The sequence below is a fragment of the Apium graveolens genome, chromosome 3, assembly GCF_009905375.1.
Source record: "Apium graveolens cultivar Ventura chromosome 3, ASM990537v1, whole genome shotgun sequence".
In the NCBI taxonomy this organism is placed as follows: Eukaryota; Viridiplantae; Streptophyta; class Magnoliopsida; order Apiales; family Apiaceae; genus Apium; species Apium graveolens.
Genome location: NC_133649.1, coordinates 103,615,812 through 103,623,540, shown reverse-complemented (window position 1 = coordinate 103,623,540; position 7,729 = coordinate 103,615,812).

Genomic DNA, 7,729 nt, shown 5'->3' with positions numbered 1-7,729 from the left:
ATAAGGAAATTAGTAATGAGGTAATGAAATTGTATTTAGACAATGTAAATTTTAGAAGGTTAGATTCTTGTTTCATACTATAACCTGTAAGCGATCCTGAATATGAGGGGTTATTCGTATATTATTTTAATATACAGGTTTTTATTATTATTTAAAGTTGTGTAGTGACACCCAATCCTGACCCCGGATTTTGGGGTGTTATAGTTGGTATCAGAGCTACAGGTTATTGGTCACTGAAATAAGAATAGGTGAGGGTAAGATAGGAGTGATAGGAAAGACCCTAGGCATACTCATTTTAGGTTCGAATTGAGTGTGAATGAGGATTGGCAGTCCGATACGGAATTGATAAGCCAAGATTGTTGGGGTAAGCATACGGCGAATATCTCAATGCTATAGGTATATTGAGTTCTCAGATCCTACAATAATGAGGAATTGATAGATTGACGGAAACTGGATATGCTACCCTACGTTTCATGCGGTTTTGAAGAAGATGCGAATGAGTCTTGTGAGAACTTCGCGTAAGAGAGGCTAGGTGAGTTTTGGGTACGATTTAACTTAGAATTAGGTAATAGAACGAGCTCCACGCTGGAGGCAACGAGTTGATAGAAGTTGATGAAGGGCCAAAATTGCAAGCTGCAAAGACACCACCGTTATGAAAAGATTCTTATCACATACCGGACGCTGCGTGAAGAATGATATTTACCTTACTAGGTATAGGTAAGGCTAGTAAGAAGGTGCGACCCTATCTATAGATAGAACGTCAAATCACCTGCGTGGTTGTAAGCATAGCGTCAAGGACAATGGCAAGAATGTCAGAAAATGACCAGATGTCAGCATTGTGGTAGAATTACAAATAATTGATATATGATAGTAAATGAGACTTCGTCGACTAATAAGTGCGAGCAGAATTCAAGGAAAAGTAGAAGATGTACCAAAATAGAGAGACCCTTATATGGGCATTCCTTTAAGTAGATATTTCATTAGCGGATCAAGAGAATAGCAAGTAACTTATATAGTAATAACGACCAAATATTTAATTTTCAAAATTTTAAAATGAGATTTCGGAGAAAATTTTCTTAATCAACTTTTATAAGATTTTTGCATGAAATGAGTTTTACAATTTGGTTGTCGAATTACTATTTAAGTTCTTGTTATTATAAACAGAAAATGACCTAAAAAGAAGAATGGATATAGACTCAGTGGTGTTAGTTCGAAGTACTAAGTAGACCCCTCCAGAAGGGAGAAATTTTAAAGTTTTTGTGAAAGACGAAAGTAATCTTTGTTTAAATAATACCAACAATTGAATGAACATGTTAAAATATTATTTACCCAATTCATGAAATTGTTAAAATTTAACTAGATTCGTAATTTGAACGGACAGCGGATGATTGAAGTAAATGGAAGAATCTTCCAGATGGTTGGAGAAAAATATAATATTCCTAATCGATAAAATTGAGATGTTGCGGGGTCGACTGTTACCTTACATGGCATGAAGGAAATCGGAGGTAATAATTATAAATTTCATAGGAACGCGATTACGATCAAATCATTAAAGTATTTAATGAGGAGGCGTTTCCAGACGACATTTCGAAGTTATAATGTGACCTAAATTATGAATCTCTCATTCGACTGGTTTTTGAAGGCATACATTGGTGAAGTGTGGAAGGTGATCGACATCGAAATTTCTCTTCTTAATACAATATCATATGTTCTTCTTGATTCTTGAATACGTATAAGTCTCTTCTGTGGATAAATCATATGAGGTAAAGACGAAAAAAAATATTGTATTCCTTCTGAATTGTTTCTCTCCTTAAATCACTGATTTCTGATTGAGACAAACAGTGTTGTGGTATGACGCTTTGTCGAAATGATGTGGAGTCGGGTGGGATGCCACCTAATCATGTGTTGTATGCCATATAGTATGAAAGACTGGCCATCTTGAATACGAATATGGTTGTCTCATTCACATCTAAATCTTCACTCATTCTTCTTCCTTCAATTTACTGAATTATAAATTCTCCTAGTCATTTGTGGCATTGTTATTCCTTATTCAGTTTTCAATCAAAGTCATATTCACAAACTCTCCTCTTGCGTAGAGTCTGTTCTCTGACTTTTAAAAGAAATGAAATAGTGTGGCACGTGGAATCATACAACAAACATAGATACGACGACAACCCGATAAATGGTGGAAATCTGCGGGTAAGGAAGAAGGAATTTATCGATAACATGGACATTGCAAAGACATCAAGTCTGACAGTTATTCGTGCTACGAGAATCTCATCAGTACAATAAATTGTGTTAACGCGATGCACTGAAAATTAGAAGATTTCGGCGAGAAATAAATCGTTAGTAAACTGTAATAAATAAATTAATTCCAAAATAAGGAAGTAAAGTTGTGTGCGTCAGACAAAGTAAACATGACGCGCTTCAAATCAGAGAATTTTGATGTGGAATGAATGATTAGTGAACCGTAACGAATAAATTAGTTATAAACTAAGGAAGTAAGGCTATATGCAAAGCGAACGAGTGTCGGGACAACAATCGGAGATCAATGGAATTCTGAACACTGACTCAGACAGGCAATTAATACGTGAAGCATTCCTTCGTCGTGAAAAGATATTTGTCGTGAAGATTCAAGATCAAAGAAATCTTAATTGCAAACAAATTTTGAACGTGTTCTTCAAGAAATTGTGAAGTTCTCTACCTTGAGTAAATAAGTTATGTTGAATTTAATACCCATAACTGGGTCGGTGACGAAAGCTCGATACGGAAACATAAGTGGAGGTAAAGACCTTTTAAGAAATAACAAACTGATGATGGAATTTTCACACGATGGTGATGATAATAATTAAGACCATACGTGGTTATTAAAAGATCAACAAACTCACTAATGAAATTGAGTGTGTATTGTCAAAGAAGGAGTATTGGTGTAGTTCGTTGAAGGATGCAGCATAATTTAAAAAAAAATATAACTATACCCAATTAGAAATGGTAAGGGATAAGTTAAGAGACTTGCGAAATAAAAATTTTAGAAACAACAAGATAAATTTTAAAGTTCGCTAATAAAATTTTTGTAATATTCTGAAAGAACTGAGAAAAGTGTGGTTATAGTAATCATTGTTAGTTTAAGACCTTAGTCCCATTTCAAAAAGATATATATTATGCCAATTAATCATACAAATGCTGCTCAGAATGATATAGTTTGAAATATGGTAAATGGATGAATTTGGTTGATGGAAGTGGATGGATATGTTTATCGACGATTTGGTAGATTGATGGTGTCAGCATGAGTCCGACTGGTAGTCGATGGTTTAGGGGAGGTGCTGCCCAAATTTTCAGAAATTACCCTATATGTAAGGATAAAGAAGTATATTCTCATTCCCAGTTGTACTCTAAATGGTTGTGATTTCGGTTCTTGAGGAAGAATGTTATGATCAAACCGAGTTTATGTAATTGGTCTTTGATTCCAGTTAGCTAGTCTTCACTTGGTTTAGGTGATCAGTTAAAAGAATTAATTGATCAACTTTACCAACTAATGGTTAGTTAAATGGAGATCAATTCCAATTAGATTGAGTCAAGCTCTAACATGATTTTCAGATCCAAAATCAAAGCGGTTAGCAAGTTGAAGGAAGTGATGGCAGTAGCAGGAATCGAAAGTTTAGTAGAATTAGCGTGATGTTACCACAACTATGTGTGAGATTTTATCTAGATGAATACGCTCTTTTCGACAAACAAGAGGAACAGAAAGTAATGGGTACATGCTAGTAAGAAGAAAATTTTCAAGAACTGAAGGTTCAAGATAAAGCAAAGTTATTCTATCATCTGTAATAGCATTCCAGGAAGGACTTGAAAGTATACCCATGTCGAATGACGATGGAATAAAATTTTGCGAAAGCTCGCAAATCCAAGTATCCGATGTAAGACGAAGACTAACGAAGTACACATGTGAACTTGGGAAGAAGAAATGTTGATCAATTGGAAAAAGCCAAATATGCGATCAATGATGATTTAAGTGAGGTTAAGAAAGTAACCATCGATAAATTTGATAATTTTGTCAATAAGAACTTAAATATTATAAATAAAAGTCTTTTATTAACTTCGGAACTGGTTTATCTAATAACGCACATATTAATATTATCAAAAAAAGACATTCCTTATGTTAAAAGAGTTAATGAGTAATGAGAATGAAGAACTAAATAAGAAAAGAAGTGGAATCAAAAGGGTGATAAAGAAATTCTATAAAATAGTTCAGGATAAGCAAGTGGTGATCGTTAGCTGTGTCAGAACTGATAGGAGAATGAAGTGAAGCGCCGATAATTGAAGATAGAAATTTCATTCAAAGAATGCGCGTAAACAGGAGAGATTAAACCAAGGTATTAGTGGCGAACTATTAAAGAAGAACGTTACAATAAATCTCATATCAGAATTCTTTAGAATTAAAGCAAAGCCCCGAAAGTTCTAACGAATGATTTACCAAGGTTACCTCGGGAAATGAGGTAAGAATTTTCATCAGTTACTGTACGAGTTGATCTGGTGTCAAAAGCCCTGTATCGTGTAACCCAGTAGAAATGAGATATTGAGTGAAGGAAAACTTCAGAAATGTGGAATGCAAGAATAATGAAATAAAGGGTACTTCGCGCTATACACATAAGTGATCATGGAGAAAATAGAAGGGAGGTATGAAGTCACGCATCGGTTATCAGGAATTGCAAGCCTGAAGATTAAATGAACATAGTGTATAAGGAGTAATTGGATATGGTGATTGTATTTATTAATAACATCCTTGCCCATTCAAGAATTAAGGAAGACCAAGTTGAACACCTGGAGATATGCATATAAAGGGTAAAAGATTAGCAACTGCGTTCTAAGCTACAAAGGTATGAACTCTGGCTATAATTACTTATGAGCTACGAAAGTATGGTTAATTACAAACCAAGCAAGATCCATTCAGAGACAGATGTTTTGAGTAGAAAAGAAAGAGTGAATATCACTAAGATTGCTGGGCAGTGGATAAAGGAATTGGAAAGGTTAGAAATTGAGAACAGGTTTTGATCCAACTTCTGGGTTATACTGATACTTACTTTGTTGTTAGATATCAAAGGTGGTATTAATATAGATGATTGATGTTGACTTCAGTATGGAATGTTGTTAGAATCAAAGTTCGTATTGATATCTAATTTGATGTGACAACAAAATTGGTATTAGTACCAAGAGTTCGGTTTTGAATAAAGTTATGATTCATTCCATTCCAAACTAATATTTCCTTTCAGATAGTAAAGGATTCTCGCTCGATGAATATACTTGATAGTGATTGAAAAGAAATTGAAAAATACTACAAAATGGTGAGTTAAATACAATTGTCAAGATCTTCCTTTAATTTTTAGTTTTGAATAGATTTAGAACATTTCGAAGCATCAGACGCCATGAGCTTAGTATATCAGGCGCACACGGATGGAAAGTATAAGAGACCAGCTAAAGGTTCTCGAATACGATTAAAAATGATTATAGGTCAGACTAACCAAACAGAAGGAGACGCGAGAAGTAAAGTAGAACAGTCAGGAAAATGGAAGATGCATATCGCAAATTATTAATTAGAAAGAAAAATCAGATTGGTATAAATTAAGTTAGTCCATCAAGACAATGAGATAGATAGAACGGTTACGAATGGGTTGACCCTGTTGTTGCAGGCATAACGAGTTCATAAGATGTTTAAATGTATATGGCTAAGAAAGGTAATTTAGCTCCCTACGCATAAAATGAAGGTTGATTCGAGTGACGAGAATGACAGAAAGCAAAATATGCCTTGGTCTCAATGCATCATTTACAAATAAAGAAGAAGATTATAGGAACGGTTAAAGAGCCACGACTGCGAAGGGAAGCGATTACAAATTAGGTTATTTGAACGAAGAAACATATGATGACGAGGTTTAACACCGAGTAACAGTTGGAAACGCACATAAGCACGAGTTACTAGAATTAGAAAGAAAAGAGAATTAAGATGTGTTATGTTGGTCCCTCCTAGATAGTAAAATGGATAGGATAAATAGAAGTGAGTTGGCTTCACCGCTACCCGTATAGCGAATTTATAGGGCATTTATATGTACATATCCAGAAGAAGTAAGTTAGCTCCATTATATATATAGGAGATGGAGAGTTGAATTGAGTTATACAAGCAACAAATAGAATATGATGTTAGCGAGAGGCTATTAAGGAAAGATTGATATTATACGTTAAAGTTATGAAAAATTATAAGGTTGAGAGATTAACATGAAAAAATGAAAGTTATATACTTGAAAAGTATCACTATTATTCCTTAGTGTGATTCTGAGGACATAATCCTTTTAAGGGGTGAAGGATGTAACATCCGAAAAATATCGTGTAATTATTTGTATCAATATATGATTATTATGTGAATATTATATGAATTTTTGGTGAATTATTTGATAGTTGATAATAATATTTGGATGTTTGTATATAATAAAATGTGAGTATGTTAATTTTAATATGTCCAGAATAAAATATAGATAATTACGGTATTTTTCTGGTAATTTATGGAGTGTTATATGATTTTATAATGATTTATGAATTTATTAATTATTTTCTGAATAATTATAAAATTATTTTATAAAGCCGGGAATCGTCCGACTTCAACCGTTTTTACGTTTTTACAACCCGAAACTCTTCCGAAAACTCCTTTCTAACCTAATCTGGTAATTCCGGACATTTTCCGTATTTTGACTTTTTCGATCCGGATTACGGTTTGACCCGTGCGTGACCCGACGCAAGATTTTTGATACGATAACCATTTTGATAAATCAACAAAACCCGTATTCTCGAGAGACGGGATATTTTTACATTATTTTCATATATGGTGTTTTATGAAAAGCTCGGTTTTGATAATTATCTAATTCTGGTATTAAATTGTATCATTTTTATAGTTACTTAGCGGCTAAGTAATCTATTTTTGGATCATTTTGTAGTTACTTAGCGGCTAAGCAACTAATTTATCGATCCAAAATGATCCAGAATGAACCAATATTCCGTAAATATAAATAGCATATTTCTTATTTCATTTTATTCGTTTATTCAATTACAACCAGTAAAAATACAGTAAATAAAGAGAAAAACCCTAAAAACCGATATGTTCTTGAGAATCAAACGCACGAACGAAGGCGTTACCGAACTCCGATTTAAGCGTGTAATATATCAAAACGAAGCTCTCGAAAAGTACTTTCTGAATCAATCAACCATTCTAGTGCAGCAATTAAGGTAATTTTCTTATTTATATATTTATATTTGAATTATTTGATGATTAAATTATGAAAATTTGTTCTTTATGTTATTGATATGATTTGATGATTCCATCGTGTAGATAATGTTCTTCTGGTCATTTTGATATATTATATGACTAATTTGGAGTTCAATAACATGTTCAAATTGCTGTTTGATTCTAGAATTGAAAAATTAGGGTTTATAGTTTTGAATGTTCTTAATTGAAATTTAGGCGTTTTTTATTCAAGGGTTATTAAATAAAATTGATTGCATAAAATTGTAGATCGTTGAAAAATAAGTCGAATGGTGTATTTGAAATCAACAGACGATTCCGGTAAGAGGTTAATCGGAAAAGCGAGTTGAACGGCGGTGAGATTTTAAGTTGAATATTCCGTTCGATCCGTTGATTTTTCGACCATTCTGATTCCGCAGATCGACTTCTGGAAGCTAGAACACC